The sequence below is a fragment of the Amblyraja radiata genome, chromosome 8 (assembly GCF_010909765.2).
Source record: "Amblyraja radiata isolate CabotCenter1 chromosome 8, sAmbRad1.1.pri, whole genome shotgun sequence".
In the NCBI taxonomy this organism is placed as follows: domain Eukaryota; kingdom Metazoa; phylum Chordata; class Chondrichthyes; order Rajiformes; family Rajidae; genus Amblyraja; species Amblyraja radiata.
This window is the reverse complement of record NC_045963.1, coordinates 29,594,918-29,612,457: the sequence shown is the minus strand read 5'-3', so window position 1 is coordinate 29,612,457 and position 17,540 is coordinate 29,594,918. Positions and strand designations below refer to the sequence as shown.

The 17,540-nt window shown below is 45.1% G+C and overlaps 1 protein-coding gene across 1 annotated transcript in view; it reads right to left on the bottom strand.

Moving 5' to 3' along the window:
* The window catches only part of alk (ALK receptor tyrosine kinase), a 288,715-nt gene that overhangs the window by 190,416 nt on the left and 80,759 nt on the right, over positions 1-17,540 (bottom strand). The window lies entirely within an intron of this gene.

Here is a 17,540-nt window from a genome sequence, read left to right as displayed (position 1 = left end):
GGCTTTCTTGAGCCTCCTCAGGAAGTAAAGGCGTTGCTGTGCCTTTTTGACCAGCTTGGAGGTGTTGAGGGACCAGGACAAATCCTCCGAGATGTGTACCCCGAGGAATTTGTAGCTGGAGACGCGCTCCACCTCAGTCCCGTTTATGTGGATGGGGGTATGTCTGCCCCCTCTGACCTTCCTGAAGTCGACAATAAGTTCCTTCGTCTTCTTGGAGTTGAGGACGAGGTTATTATTGGCACACCAGGTTGTCAGGTGCTGGACCTCCTCTCGGTAGGCTGACTCATCGTTGTCACTGATCAGTCCTACCACCGTGGTGTCGTCAGCGAACTTAATGATGGCGTTGGATCCGTACTTAGGGATGCAGTCGTGGGTGAAGAGGGAGTAGAGGAGAGGGCTGAGCACACAGCCCTGTGGCACGCCGGTGTTCAGTGTTATAGTGGTGGAGTTGAGGTTGTTGACCCTAACAGACTGTGGTCTGTTGGTGAGGAAATCCAGTGTCCAGTTGCAGAGGGAGGTGGAGATGCCAAGCCCGCTGAGTTTGGTGATCAAGCTGGCGGGGATGACAGTGTTGAAAGCGGAGCTGAAATCAATGAACAGCAACCTGATGTAGGAGTTGTTGTTGTCCAGGTGGGTCAGGGCAGAGTGTAGGGCCGCCGCTATGGCATCCTCTGTAGACCTGTTGGCCCGGTAGGCAAACTGATGGGGGTCCAGTGTGGGGGGGAGGCTGGCTTTGAGGTGAGCCAAGATCAGCCGCTCAAAGCACTTAGCAATGACAGGGGTGAGTGCCACTGGGCGGAAATCGTTGAGGCTCCCTGTGGCTGACTGTTTGGGCACTGGCACGATGGTTGATGTCTTGAGGCAAGTGGGGACAACACCCTGGGCCAGTGACAGATTGAAAATGTCGGTGAAGACTTGGGATAGTTGTCCAGCACATGCCTTAAGCACCCGGCCAGGGATGCCATCGGGGCCGGCAGCTTTGCGCTCATTCACCTTGCTCAGTGCATCTTGTACAGCAGAGGTGGAGAGACTGAGGGGTTGTTCATTTGGGGGTGGAGCAATTTTGATGGCTGGGGTTTTGTTATCACGGTCAAAGCGAGCATAGAAATTGTTTAGCTCGTCAGGAAGGGTGGCGTTGTCTGGGGGAGGGGTGTTAACTTTCTGGTAATCGGCAAGGGATTTGATTCCTTGCCACATGCGCCTGGGGTCAGAATTGTTTTGGAAGTGCTCCTCAATCCGCCGTTTGTGATTGAGTTTGGCATTCCTAATTCCCATTTTCAGCTTGGCCCTAGATGAGCTGTATCCCTCAGCGTCGCCAGATCTGAAAGCGGCATCGCGAGCCTTCAGTAGGAGTCTGACCTCCCTGCTCATCCACGGCTTCTGGTTAGGGAAGGTCTTTATTTCTTTGTGTGTAGTGACATTATCGGTGCAGAATTTTATATAGTCCATAACTGTTGAGGTGTATGAGTTGATGTCCACTTGTGAATTGAAGGTGGACTGGGTAGCAAACAGACTCCAGTCTGTCTGCTGAAACTGCTGCTGTTTTTGACACGATATTTGACACGATATTTTCAATTAAAGCTTTAAAAGTGTCAACTTTCACAAGATTTTTACATATTCTGTTTCACATCTTTCCCCTCGAGGCCATCGCTTTCACTGAACATTTCATGCTTTATTTCTCGACTTATTACTGATTAAAGTTTTAAAAAGCAAAGCCTCAATGAAGATTTCAATCCTATATTTGACACGTTATTCACGATTAAAGCTTTAAAAATGCCAACTTCCACAAGATTTTTACATATTCTGATTCACATTTTTCCCCTCGAGGCAGAGATCACTTTCACTGGGGGGTGGGGGGAGAGAGAGGAAAGAGTGGGGAGGGAGAGTGGAGGGGAAGGGGGGAGAGGTTGAAGAGTGGGGAGGGAGGAGGAGAGGGGTAGAGGGACAGAGGGGTAGGAGGAAGGGGGCGGGTGGAGAGGGAAGGGGGTGGGGTAGAGAGGGAAGGGGGTGGGGTAGAGAGGGAAGGGGGTGGGGGAGAGAGGGGTGGGTGGGAGAGGGAGAGGGGTGAGGAGAGGGAAACATAGAAACATAGAAATTAAGTGCAGGAGTAGGCCATTCGGCCCTTCGAGCCTGCACCACCATTCAATATGATCATGGCTGATCATCCAACTCAGTATCCTGTACCTGTCTTCTCTCCATACCCCCTGATCCCTTTAGCCACAAGGGCCACATCTAACTCCCTCTTAAATATAGCCAATGAACTGGCCTCAACTACCTTCTGTGGCAGAGAATTCCAGAGATTCACCACTCTCTGTGTGAAAAATGTTTTTCTCATCTCTGTCCTAAAGGATTTCCCCCTTATCTTTAAACTGTGACCCCTTGTTCTGGACTTCCCCAACATCTGGAACAATCTTCCTGCATCTAGCCTGTCCAACCCCTTAAGAATTTTGTACGTTTCTATAAGATCCGCCCTCAATCTTCTAAATTCTAGCGTGTACAAGCCGAGTCTATCCAGTCTTTCTTCATATGAAAGTTCTGACATCCCAGGAATCAGTCTGGTGAACCTTCTCTGCACTCCCTCTATGGCAACAATGTCTTTGAACATTGGGCATTGTGACATTACACAATGGAACGTTCACCATGGGCTGGGGCTCTTGCAAAGGCATATGTAAATGAATCCATTCCGATTGGACATATGTGAACATTGGGCATTGTAACATCACACGATGGAATGTTCACCGGGGGCTGGGGCTGGGGCTGCTTCTATGGGTGAGAAGCCAGTTTTTTTTTGAAATATTGGGGAGGGGGGGGGGGGGGAAAGATCTCGGCCATTCTGCATCTGGTTTCGGCGTAGCAAGGAATCAAAGGAAGAAAGGCGGCCGGACGCCGGACGGCACACAGTTTTATATATTAAGAGAGATAGATAGATAGATAGATATCTTCTATATTACTAAAAGTCTGTTCTTGACCGGTTTTGGTGATCTGTGCTGCGATTTCCGAGAGAACGCCGCCACTTACGGCCGTCATTTTTGGCCACCTTGCTCAGAGCCCCCCTCCGCCGCATGTGTGCCGAGGATTTTTCCCGTCGATTAAAAATGACAGAGATATTAATGTTTTTACAAAATTCCCCATTCTCTCTGCTGCCCCCGCTGGCGGCAGGGGGGAGGGACTATAAAACCAGGAAGTCGTGTGCCACACAGTCTCTTCAAGATGGAGGAAGGCAGAGGGTCACGTTTCTCTGAGCTGTGAATAACACTGAACACATGTCTACTCAAATGTAAGTGCCCTTAGTGGTTCTAAAATGCTTGCAGAATGTGTCTATTGGTTCTAAAGCTTGCAAAAAAAAGTGTCTATTGGTTCTAAAGCTTGCAAAAAAATGTCTATTGATTCTAAAGCTTTCAAAAAAATGTCTATTGGTTCTAAAGCTTGCAAAAAATGTCTATTGGTTCTAAAGCTTGTAAAAAATGTCTATTGGTTCTAAAGCTTGCAAAAAAAATGACTATTGGTTCTAAAGCTTGCAAAAAAAAAAGACTATTTGTTCTAAAGCTTGCAAAAAATGTCTATTGGTTCTAAAGCTTGCAAAAAAAATGTCTATTGGTTCTAAAATGGTTCATACTAGCGCTCCAGAAAGCCCCCCCTCCCTCCCCCTGGTTGGCTTGGCTTGGGTGTGTCTTGAAATTGAAAGGCACTACTTACTACAAATGGTGGCATGAAGTTGAAAGGCACTACTTACTGCAAATGGTGGCTTGGGAGCTTTGACTTGAAGTTGAAAGGCACTATTACTGCAAATGGTGGCTTGGTTGCTTTGGCTTGAAGTTGAAAAGCACTACTTACTGCAAATGATGGCTTGGGTGTGGCTTGAAGTTGAAAGACACCACTTACTGCAAATGGTGGCATGAAGTTGAAAGGCACTAACTGCAAATGGTGGATTGGTTGCTTTGGCTTGAAGTTGAAAGGCATTACTTACTGCAAATGGTGGCTTGGGAGTTTTGGCTTGAAGTTGAAAGGCACTATTACTGCAAATGATGGCTTGGTTGCTTTGGCTTGAAGTTGAAAGGCACTACTTACTGCAAATGGTGGCTTGGTTGCTTTGGCTTGAAGTTGAAAGGCACTACTTACTGCAAATGGTGGCTTGGGTGTGGCTTGAAGTTGAAATACACCACTTACTGCAAATGGTGGCATGAAGTTGAAAGGCAGTACTTACTGCAAATGGTGGATTGGTTGCTTTGACTTGAAGTTGAAAGGCACTACTTCCTGCAAATGATGGCTTGGGTGTGGCTTGAAGTTGAAAGGCACTACTTACTGCAAATGGGGGGCATGGGTGCATTGGCTTGAAGTTGAAAGGCACTACTTACTGCAAATTGTGGCTTGAAGTTGAAAGGCACTACTTACTGCAAATGGTGGCATGAGGTTGAAAGGCACTACTTACTGCAAATGGTGGCTTGGGTGCTTTGGCTTGCAGTTGAAAGGCAGTACTTACTGCAAATGGTGGCTTGGGTGCAATGGCTTGAAGTTGAAAGGCACTACTTACTGCAAATGGTGGCTTGGGAGCTTTGGTTTGAAGTTGAAAGGCACTACTTACTGCGAATAGTGGCTTGGTTGCTTTGGCTTGAAGTTGAAAGGCACTACTTACTGCAAATGGTGGCTTGGTTGCTTTGGCTTGAAGTTGAAAGGCACTACTTACTGCATATGGTGGCTTGGGAGCTTTGACTTGAGGTTGAAAGGCACTACTTCCTGCAAATGATGGCTTGGGTGTGGCTTGAAGTTGAAAGGCACTACTTACTGCAAATGGTGGGCGTGGGTGCATTGGCTTGAAGTTGAAAGGCACTACTTACTGCAAATTGTGGCTTGAAGTGGAAAGGCACTACTTACTGCAAATGGTGCACATGATGTTGAAAGGCACTACTTACTGCAAATGGAGGCTTGGGTGCTTTGGCTTGCAGTTGAAAGGCAGTACTTACTGCAAATGGTGGCTTGGGTGCAATGGCTTGAAGTTGAAAGGCATTACACTGCAAATGGTGGCATGAAGTTGAAAGGCAGTACTTACTGCAAATGGTGGCTTGGGTGCAATGGCTTGAAGTTGAAAGGCATTACACTGCAAATGGTGGCATGAAGTTGAAAGGCACTACTTACTGCAAATGGTGGCTTGAGTGCTTTGGCTTGAAGTTGAAAGCACTACTTACTGCAAATGGTGGCTTGAGAGCTTTGGTTTGAAGTTGAAAGGCAATACTTACTGCAAATGGTGGCTTGGGAGCTTTGGCTTGAAGTTGAAAGGCAATACTTACTGCAAATGGTGGCTTGGGAGCTTTGGCTTGAAGTTGAAAGGCATTATTACTGCAAATGGTGGCTTGGTTGCTTTGGCTTGAAGTTGAAAGGCACTACTTACTGCAAATGGTGGCTTGGGAGCTTTGAAGTTGAAAGGCACTACCTGCAAATGATGGCTTGGGTGTGGCTTGGGTGTGGCTTGAAGTTGAACGACACCACTTACTGCAAATGGTGGCATGAAGTTGAAAGGCACTACTTACTGCAAATGGTGGCTTGGGAGCTTTGACTTGTAGTTGAAAGGCACTACTTACTGCAAATGGAGGCTTGGGAGCTTTGGCTTTAAGTTGAAAGGCACTATTACTGCGAATGGTGGCTTGGTTGCTTTGGCTTGAAGTTGAAAGGCACTACTTACTGCAAATGGTAGCTTGGGTGTGGCTTGGGTGTGGCTTGAAGTTGAAAGGCACCTCTTACTGCTAATGGTGGCTTGGGTGTGGTTTGAAGTTGAAAGGCATTACTTACTGCAAATGGTGGCTTGGATGCAATGGCTTGAAGTTAAAAGGCATTACTTACTGCAAATGGTGGCTTGGGTGCATTGGCTTGAAGTTGAAAGGCACCACTTACTGCAAATAGTGGCATGAAGTTGAAATGCAGTACTTATTGCAAATGGTGGCTTGGGTGCTTTGGCTTGAAGTTAAAAGGCACTACTGTAAATGCACTTACTTCCTGTTTGCACTGTATATTGATTTTAGATAAAACGCTACCACTTACGGCTGTGGTTTTTGGCCATCTTACTCAGTCCCCCTCCGCTGAGCAGGTGCAGAGAATTCTTCCCATCAATGAAAAATAAAAGTGTTATTAGTTTTAAAAAAATGTTGAGAATCTCTCTCCTGTCAATCACTCCATGAAAGCCACACATTTTCCAGTGGGGGGGGGGGGGGGCGGAGGGGTTATAAGAACCGGAAATGTGGGTGTGGCTCAGTCTCTGCAAGATGGAGGAGGGAGACGTCACGGGAGCTGTCTTTAGTGGCTTTGCACCCTACTTCAAATGGTATGAAACTGCACTTGAATTTGGTGGCCTTGCACCCTGCTAGAAGTGGTAAGAAACTGCACTTGAATTTGGTGGCCTTATACACTGCTTGAAATAGAATTTCAAGGATTAGCCGTGAGTCAACTACCAGCCCACGAGCCGTGAGTGAGTGAGTTGCCAGCTCAACAGGCTTGATTGACTGAGACGCCAGCCCAAGAATCCATTTGGTGCACAATTTGCATACTAGCCCTCTGGAAACCAGTCCCTTCAGCCCACAACACCCATACTAGCGCTCCAGAAAGCCACCCCCCCCCCACAACTGGCCACCAATATTAGAATTGGTGGAGAGGTGGAATATTGCGTTGGATGACCAGCCCTCCTGTGTGATGCTGGGACCCAACGGGTCCCACTTAGTCTAGTATATATATATATATATATATATATATATCTATATATATATCTATATATATATATATATATATATCTATATATATATATATATATATATATATATATAGATATATATATAGATATATATATAGATATATATATAGATATATATATAGATATATATATAGATATATATATATATATATACTAGACTAAGTGGGACCCGTTGGGTCCCAGCATCACACAGGAGGGCTGGTATCTATATATATATATCTATATATATATACTGAACTTTTTTTGTTTATTATATTGGATACAGTATACTATGTTTGCCTATTCTGTTGTGCTGCTGCAAGTAAGAGTTTCATTGTTCTGTCTGGGACATATGACAATAAAACTAATGTAGGAAAGAACTGCAGCTGCTGGTTTAAATCAAAGAAAGACACAGAATGCTGGAGTAACTCAGCAGGACAGGCAGCATCTCTGGAGAGAAGGAATGACTGATCTGACGAATGTCTAAAGAAGACAGTCTGAAGAAGGGTATCGACACGAAACTTCCCCCGTTCCTTCTCTCCAAAGATGCTGCCTGTCCCGCTGAGTTGCCCCAGGGTTTTGTGACTCGTTACTATACTTCAAGCACTGGTGGATACACATTATGGATCTGGTAGTGCGCACCTGATTTAACTTGCTGTTTTTTTTCCAAGGCAAGGAAATCAAATCCAATAGTAGTTAAAAAATAGAAACCTTATTAAGATGGAGAAACACAGTTACCTTAACAAGTTTCAATGAACGATATGTCTTCCAAGAGCAGCCTGACGAAATTGCCAAGACAAAATTGAAGGCTGTTTATCTGAATGCACAAAGCATGTGTATCAAGATAAGCGGCAGAAATCGAAATAAGTGAGTACAATCTATTAGCCATAACAGAAACATGGATGTGGAGGGAGCAAGGTTTGGAATTAAATAAAGAGACATACAGATGCTGAAACTACAGATGTTGGAATATTGGGGAAAACAGAAAGTAGTGGAGGAATTCAGCAGTTCAGGCTGCATTTGTGGAGGGAGTGGACAGGCGCCGTTGCTGTTCGGGACCTTTCTACAGACTTAGAATTAAATTATCTGGGATACTTTCAGAAAAGAATAGAGAAAATATAAAATTAGATAGGGGAGCCTGGATATTAAAAGATTAGATACAAGCGGCAGAGAGCAACGATCAAAGAAAATTAAAAAATAGAATCAGTCTGGGTGGAGATAAGAAATAGCCGGAGAAGAAGATGTCTGAGGAAGAAGTAAATGTAATCACTCAGACTATTTAAGAACCAATAGAGCGGGCAGTGAACTGTATACTGATATTGGCTTTAACGAAATGCTGAGATCAATTATTGCTGAAAGTTGCCACAGAGGGTCCAGAACTGTTTTGGTTGCACCCGGGATTTTAGTTTTGCACTATTATTGTTTATTACATTATCTATTAAGTACTGTGTTTACACGCCTGCACTATGCTGTTGCTAGTACTGTGTTTACACGCCTGCGCTATGCTGTTGCTAGTACTGTGTTTACACACCTGCACTATGCTGTTGCTAGTACTGTGTTTACACGCCTGCACTATGCTGTTGCTAGTAAGAATGTAATTGTCCATTTTGGTACATATTACAATTAAACACTCTTGACTCTTGAGAAAATAATAATAGGATGAGGCAGTCTGCATGTATTTATGAAAAGCCAATCATGTTTTTTGAGTGGATGTGTTTTTTTTTTAACTTTGAAGAGGTCACAGGTGGGAAATAAGTAAATAAAATCTATGTACGTGGAATTGGGACATATAATTATATAGACTGAGGTTTATTTATTGGATAGAAAATAATAAATCACCCTCTCATCCCCAGCCCCATCTGGATGTCCTCCCATTTTTCCCACAATCCTGCCCTCCTTTCCCTTGTCCCCTTCTATCGATATCTCTGTTTGACTTCAGATTTCATGCCTCTTCTCTCCTTATCTCTTTACATCGCCCCACACCTGTATCCACCTATCACTTGTCAGGCTTTGTCCCAACCCCACCTCTCTTCCAGTGTTCTCGCCCTTACTACAATTAGTCTGAAGAAGGGTCCCGACTTGAAACGTCACCTATCCATGTTATTCGGAGATGCTGCTTGACCCATTGAGTTATTTCAGCACTTTGTGTCTGTTTTTGGTTCATTTTGGGATTGGGAAGGTAGATTGGATGCAGCAGGGGTCAGTGATGTTGTCCAACTGCTTGGAATCTGCGTAAATGATTTGGTTGAGGGGATCAATGTAATATATTCAGGATGTTTAGTTTAGCGTTAGAGATACATGGTGGAAACAGGTTGACCAATGATCACCCATACATTAGCTCCATCCTACACGCTAGTGACAATTTACAATGTACAGGAGCCAATTGACCTACAAACGCGCACGTCTTTGGAGTGTGGGCAGAAACCGGCGCACCCGTGGAAAACCCACGCGGTCACAGGAAGAACGTACAAACCCCGTAGTCAAGATTGAAGCGGGGTCTGTGGCGCTGTAAGGCAGCAACTCTGCGGCTGCACCACCTTGCCACCCATGATGATTCATTCTGGATGTCAATGCTGACTGTGAGGATGATACAGAGAGTCTTGGCGGATATGGACAGTTTCAGTGATTACGTGAGGACCAGGGAGAGAGAAATGTGATAAAATGTGAGGTCATCAACTTTGGTGGACCAAATAGAAATGCAGAATATTTGTTAAATGGAGATGTAAATGTTAAATGGCGATGGAGACATTCAGAGGGACCTAGGTGTCTTTGTACTTGATTATCTGAAAGCTTATTTACATGAACAGTCAGAAATTAATGTAAAGAGTGTAGAGAATCAGATTAATTCCTGACACAGTGGATTTGTTGCAATAAGTGGAATGGGCCCATAAAGGCCGTGCACACCTCGCAGAAGCCGAGGCTCTCGGGACGGAGCTGGTGGGTCAGAGCCCACGGAGCCTGGGCGGATGATGAGCCCACGGAGAAGCAGAGGCTGGAGCCTCGCAGGTCAGAGCCTGCGGCCGCCCCCTGGGACGACGGAGCCCGCCGCCGGGGCCTGCGCCAACGCCATGGAGGCATCCGGAGTTGACCCGCTGGCGATAGTGGAGTGGTCGTCGACTGACGGAAGAGGATGGACCACATGGAAGTGGGAACACCGCTGCTGGGGGAAGGAACAAATGAGGACTCAGCATGGGGGGACCGCCGTGAGGGAGGGGGAAGAACAATAGATAATGGAGGACCCGGTGTGGCGGAACTGCCATGAAGGGTGGTGGGGTGGGTTGAGGGGGAGGGAGAGAAAATAAAGGAGGCCCTGGCATGGGGGTACTTTGTATCTTTGTAAGCACCCTTTATGTGGCGAATATTTGTATACCTTGGGTTTACAAGGAAAGAATTTTGATGTGACTTGTCACATGCGACAATAAAGTACTGATTCATATACTCTAGGGTTTAAAAGAGTGAGAGGTGACCTCAGTGAAATGTATGAAATTCATACAAGGATTGCTAGAATAAATGCAGACTTTATGTTTTTCCCTCATTGAGCGTCTATAAGCAGAGGTCAATGTCTAAAAATACTTGATTGGCTATTCAGGATTGCGGTGAAAAGAAATGTCCTCTCCCAGACAATGGTGGATTTTTGGAATCATCTGAGCTAGTTCACATGCTGAGGCTCAAGGCAGGTCAATGGATTTTTAGAAATGAAAGGAACTAAAGGATAGGGGGATAGACACAAAAAGCTGGAGTAACTCAACTGGACGAGCAGCATCTCTGGAGAGAAGGAATGGGTGACATTTCGGGTCGAGACCCTTCTTCAGACTGAAGAAGAAATAAATGATAAGCGGGTAAACGAACAAATGAACAGAAGAAAAAAGATAGACTCAAAGACTGAAGAAGGGTCTCAACCTGAAATGTCACCCATTCTTTCTCTCCAGAGATGCTGCCTGTCCCTGCAGAGTTACTCCTGCATTTTGTGTCTATTAACCATATACCCACGCTGGCTTATTTTTACTTCTGTGTAAGAAGGAACTGAAGATGCTGGTTTACACCAAAGATAGACACAAAATGCTGGAGTAACTCAGCGGGACAGACAGCAGCAATTATACATGTCAATTAGCCTACAAGCCTGCACATTTTGGAGTGTGGGAGGAAACCGGAGCACCCAGAGAAAACCCCCACTGTCACAGGGAGAACAGGATGGAACCTGGGTCTCTGGCACTGTAAGGCAGCAGCTCTATCTCTGTGCCACTGAGCCGACCTCTGTTAAAACCAAAGATATATGCTTGCAGGTTTCCTTCAGATCTAAAACAATTTATAGGATTAAAGTTGCCTCCATTAACTCAATGAATCAGCCTGCAGGCTGTGTCCAGTGCTGAATGTTACCACAGCTTGTGTTTTTATATCAATATAATTAAGTTTGCTTTCTACTGATATCAGATAGAACAGATTCAATCATTTTTCATCTCTACTGCTGTGATCTACAGCAACATCAGGCTGTAAATCTTCAATTATCCAAGGATAATTATATTATCTGACATTTATATTAACTCCTCATATGTGACTTCTCACTGTTGTGCTAAAAATAAAACATTACTTCTTGAAGCTGTGACCAAATAAATAGCCAACAAATGTTGTTTCTTTAGGTTAATGTTTAAGATCAAATTATAAGTTTAGTAGCTGGCAAAGTTAAAAGATCTCTAATCTGAATGCCTAGATTATAGAGTATTAGCTGTACAAAGAGTGTCATGGAGTCATACAGCACGGAAACAGTCCCTTTGGCCCAACTTATCCATGCCAAACAACATGCCCCATCTACACTAGTCCCACCTGCCTATTCAGGCCCATATCCTTTGAAACCTGTCCTATCTAAGGCTGGCCAAGATTGGACAAACTTGGATTGTTTTCTCTGAAGTGTCAGAGGTTAAGAGGACACCCGATTGAAGTATATAAAATTACAAAAGGTGTAGATCAGATGGACAGTCCGAACCATTTTCAGGGTTGAAATGCCAAAGGCTAAGGGGCATAGGTTTAAGGGTAGAAGGGGAAAGTTTAAAGGAAATGTGCAAGGCAAATTTTTTTTTTTGCACAGAATGGTGGGTGAGATTGCACTGAGGTGATGGAGGCAGATATGAGAGTGGCATCTTTGGGACTTTTGGATAAGTACAGAGATCTACCGGGAGTGGAGGAATACGGATTATGTGCAGACAGAGGAGATTAGCTTCATTTAGCATCATGTTCAGCACAAGCATTTGTGGGCTGAAGGGCTTGTTTCTATGCTCTATATTCTATATTCCACATGTAACTTTACTGTTTTACTTTTAACCAGTTGATGTGGTGCATCAGATGCTTAAATCAGATGCTGTACAAGTGATCACTAAATAACATTAAATAGCGCAGTATTGGCCAGTGATATGTGCTATGCATGGAGTGGCTGTGGGAATAAATGGATCAGACTAAGAATTGGAGGCTTGGACTGCTGGGTGCCAGAGGGATTTGTTCTGGGGACCAATGTTTTATCATGTATATTAATGATTTGGATGAAGGATCAAGTGTAGTGTATCCGAGGCTGCTAAGGATACAGTGATAATGATGCAATAAGAGCGAGGGGATGGTTGAGAAATGAGGGGATTGTCGAGAGTGAGGAGGGCTGCGGAGAGGGAACCCGCCTGGGGGGGTTGCCGAGAATGAAGGGCGACCCAGTGGGAGGGAGGTGGCAGGCAACAGCCACGACTGTTCGGTGGACTTTTGTAACTTTGTCGGCGGCAGAACCATGGCAACACGTGCACTGCCCAGGCGAGGTCTGCTGTATGATTTTACCGGCTCGTATGCAAACATTTCACTGTGCCTAGGTACATGTGATATAAAGTATCGTGGAATAATTGAATCATTGAATGCTCGAAGGCAACGTGAAATGTGCAGAAAATCCCGAGAAATTGAAAGGCAGCTCATGTGACTAGGCAAGGATGAAGGGAGATGGAACTTCCAGATGGTATGAAGAGTCCCAACTCAAAATGTCGTTTATCCATGTCCTACAGAGATGCTGCCTGACCCACTGAGTTACGCCAGCACTTTGTCTTTTTTTAGGTACTCAATAGGCCAGCCAGCCTATAGTAGTACAGAAATAGTACTGTACTATTACAAAAGTAATTGTATAAGGAACTGCAGATGATGATTTACAAAGTAAGACACTTTGTGCTGGAGTGCACACAATGGTGGCTAAGATGGGTTCATGTTGTCAAGCTGGAAAGGGTACAGAGAAGATTTGCGAAGATGTTTCAGGACTAGAGGGCCTGAGCTATGAGCAGAGGTTCAGTAGGCTGGGACTCTATTCCTTGGAAGGCAGGGGAATGAGGGGTGATCTTATGTATAAGAAGTGTATAAGATCATGAGAGGAATTGAACGCGTAGATGCACAGAGTCTCTTGAACCGAGGACCAGAGGACATAGGGTTAAGGTGAAGGGGAAAAGATTTAATAGGAATCTGAGGGGTAACTTTTTCAAACAAAGGGTGGTGGGTGTATGGAACAAGCTGCCAGAGGAGGCAGTAGAGGCAGGAACTATCTCAACATTTCAGAAACAGTTAGACAGGTGCATGGATAGGACAGGGTTGCAGGGATATGGACCATATGCTGGCAGGTGGGACTAATGTAGCTGGGACATATTGGCCGGTGTGGGCAACTTGGGCCGAAGGGCCTGTTTCCACACTGTATCACTCTATGACTCTAATAGGTCAGCCAGCAACCTTGAGGTGACGTTTCGGGTCAGGACCCTTCCTCAGTCTGAGGAAGTAATTGCAGCTACAAAACAAGCTGATGAGAGTACCCTGTGGGGAGAGAAATATTGTGGTGTTTCAGGTTGCTCACCCTTCAGAATCTATATGATCAAATGATGGCAATTAAAAGGGAGAGTAATATAAGAGAGCAGCAGGAATAGCCAACTCCTGAAGAACTCCTTTCACAAAGTGACTCTGTATCAGTGGTACAGGATTCTGTTGCAGGTACAAGCTCTGGATTCACTGAGTAAGGATACTTCCTTCATATGGCTGAAATATGTGTGCTCATCAGATGACAGTATGCAATTGTTGTGGCATATCTGAGAAAAACACTGTTAAATAATTGAAAATTAAACTAAATTATTAAACCAACATAAGCAGAAAAAACATTGATTTGTGCCCAGAAGCAGTGAAAGGTTCTGTGGTGGGTGGGAGGGAGAGGGAGGGAGAGAGAGAGAGGGAGAGGGAGGGGGGAAGGGAGAGGGAGAGGGGAGAGGGGAGAGGAGAAGGGGAAGGGAGAGAGAGCTGGAGAGGGGGAGTCAGAAGAGAGAGAGAGAGAGAAGAGAGAGAGAGAAGAGAGTGAGTGTTGTGAGTGAGTGATGTGACTTGATAATTGAGTGAGAGACGGAGAAAGGGCGAGGAAGAGGAAGGAGAGAGAGAGAGAAAGAGAAAAGAGCGAGAGAGAGAGAGAAAGGGAGAGAATGGAACAAAGATAATTCTGCCAGGTTACCTTTATTCAAGAAGGGCAGCAGTTTAGAGAGATACAGAATGGAAACAGGCCCGTTGACCCACCGAGTCCACACCGACTAGCGATCACGTTACACCACAAACTAGGGACAATTTACAATTTTTACCAAAGCCAAATAAACCTACAAATCTATACATCTTGGGAGTGTGGGAGGAAATTGGAGCACCCAATAAAATGTGGTCACGGGGAGAACGCACAAACTCCATACATAACACACCCATAGTCAGGATTGAACGCAGGCCTCTGGCACTGTGAGGCCCATCAAGCATACTCCGCCATTCAATCATGGCTGACCTATCCCTGCCTCCTAACCCCATTCTCCTGCCTTCACCCTATAACCCCTGGCACCCGCACTAATCAAGAATGTATCCATCTCCCCCCTAAAAATATTAATTGAAGGCTTCCACAGCCTTCTGTGGCAAAGAATTCCACAGGTTCACCACCCTCTGACTAAGGAGGGCAAGATAGATAATTACAGGCTAGTCATTTCAACATCACTGATATAGAAATTATTGCAGGTCATTCCTGAGGTAAGTCAACATACTGGGATGGAATAAGAACCACAAACGGCTTCAATTTCTTGCATAAGAACAATTGTACATACTAAGTATAATATTTATTTTGGTGAACTTAAAAGGTATCTGGTATAATTCTTCGTGAATAAGCTTGATGCACATTTCATGGCTTAATTTGGAGACATGGTTTGTTATTTTTTGCGATGAAGGCTCCTTAGGGAGTTTTATTAAAGAAACAACTCACTTTGCAAATGAAATCTGACAAAATTGACACTCATAATTACCAATGCTGAAATCAAAACAAAGACCCTTCTTTTGGAAACAGATTGTCTTTTGTTTCAAATTGACATTCTGCATGTCGTGGAGAGATAAATGCACAGTTACTAGTGTCCCTAGTTTGCCTGCTTTTTTGATTGACTACTACTGCTGTGAGAAGGATCCTTAGGTTAAAATCCTCCCCTTAGTTCTGATAGCAAGGGGAAATGAGTGTGAATTTGTATATACGGGTGATACATTCAGTAAGTGTTTACTTTCAAGTTTCTGGAAACCCGAAAATAAAACGTAAATTTTTGCAACTTTGAATGTTGTTTCACATAGATGAACATCTCCACTATGGGAAAAATATGTTTGGCGCAATCTTTTAGAGAATTTAATTTATTTTTTCCTCTTCTTTTTCCAGGTTGCCCAATACATTCAGTCATATCTGTCGCATTTATATGATGAACAACTGTAAAATATAACTGATTTAAGAATATAAAATCAAATTTTTGTCGCATTCTTTCAAATTATAGAGTATCTTCTTTAAATAAACCACCAAAAAAATCATTTTTCAGTCTAACGCATTGATTTTAAACCTTCGTAACAGTTTACTGCCGAAAAAAGTGGTGATTTTCAGCAAGAATGGTAACTGTCACATTACTTTTCACCAACTTCCTCTAAAACAATATTAACTTCAGATGAATAGGCAGAAGCACACTGTTCATTTATCAATTACAATTGATAATTATGGTCATTGTTGTATTATTTTACACATTATGAGCATAAAGTACTCATGTGATGGATATGACAGCGTGATGGAGATGACCAAGTTCAGGAGTGGCACATGATGGAGATGACTAAAACTATGGTTAGGGCTAAGGTTAGGGCTAGGGCTAAGGCTAGGGTTAGGGTTAGGGCTAAAGCTAGGGCTGGGGTTAGGTATAGGGTTAGGGCTAGGGCTAGAGTTAGAGCTAGGGTTAGGGCTAGGACTAGGGTTTGGGCTAGGGTTAGGGCTAGGACTAGGGTTTGGGCTAGGGTTAGGGCTAGGACTAGGGTTTGGGCTAGGGTTAGGATTGGAGTTAGGGCTGGGATTAGTGGGATTAGGGTTGGGTTTTGGGCTAGTGTTATTCACGTCATCTGCAAACTATGAGCATGGACAGGAGTCCCAGCTATTATCCCGTGGATCAACTAACAGAGCTAGGGACACTCCCAGTGATCAGGAACAGTCCCGTGGACTGGGAATGGGAGAGGTGGTGGGGGGGAGAAGGGGACGGAGGCAGACGCTGCACAAGTGCCCGGTGAGAAGACCCGCGGACCTTATCCTCCGTGCCATCGAGTCCGGCTGTGGGAGGCATTAATCCGTCATGTCCGTCACTTACCCGCGATCTCCCGGACTCCAGCTCCAGCTCCAACCGGACACAAAGGCCTGTTGCAGTCGTCGCCTTTTCCCGTGACCTGATGTCCCTCTCCGCGCCTGGCCCTCTTTAGTCCTTGACCCCCACCCCCCCACCGGGTCACGGGAAAAGGCGAAGGCTGCAACAGGCCTTTGTGTCCGGCTGGAGCTGGAGTCCGGGAGATCAGGGGTAAGTGACAGTTAGGGTTAGCGTTAGGGTTAGCATTAGCGTTAGGGAAGAAAAGAAGCTGGAGATGGAGCTAGCTGGAGATCGGGGGTTAAGTTACGGAGGTGGCCGTGACGGGTATGGCGGCCCAAGCCTTTAGCTTAGCATGACCTCGCCGGAAGGCCATGCCTGGTCATATCGTTTGGACGAATGGCACAAATACATCTCCAGTACATATCAAAAAAGAACAACATTTTTTTATTTTCTAAGAGTTCAGCACCGTTCGAGATGGCGCTGATTAAAGTTACTGACCCGTTATGCAGCAAAAAGCGGAGTTTTCACACGCTTCTCGTCCCGCAAATCAGGAGAAATTCACACGGTAGGGGACTTTTTAATTTGTGGTCTTTTGAGGGCGGAAGTGCGTGTCTATGCCATTTAAATCCACGAGGGATTGCACACACACACACACAAACTAACCCCCCCCCCCCCCAAACACACACTAACCCACTAAGTTAAAATGGTCAATAATTTCCCCCTATTCCAAACCCCCACAATGAAAACCGGAGACAGGCATCCCCCAGAGCCAATCACCCCCCCCCCCCCCCCCCACAAGGAAAATTCTTGTCGTGTGGAGGACTGTGAGATCCCATTGTCGCGTCATAGCTGCAACTGCCAGCATGTGGGCTGGAAGACTGTTCACGAGCATGAACCATCGTCATGTCATAATTCTAACTGCCATACTGCTGAATCTTTCAGCGCTGACCTCCTCCCCATCCCATTCCCCCACAAGTAAAGTTCTGGAAATGAAACCTCTCCCCTATTCCATCTCCCCACAAAGAAAACCTCAACGTGGACACCTCCACCATCCCACACCCCTGCAAGGAAAATTCTGGAATTTGTTTTTATAAAGGAAAGCTCTCCCCAAGAATCTGATTTAAATGTTTTTTTTTAACTCCCCCCCCCCCCCCCCCCCCCCCCCC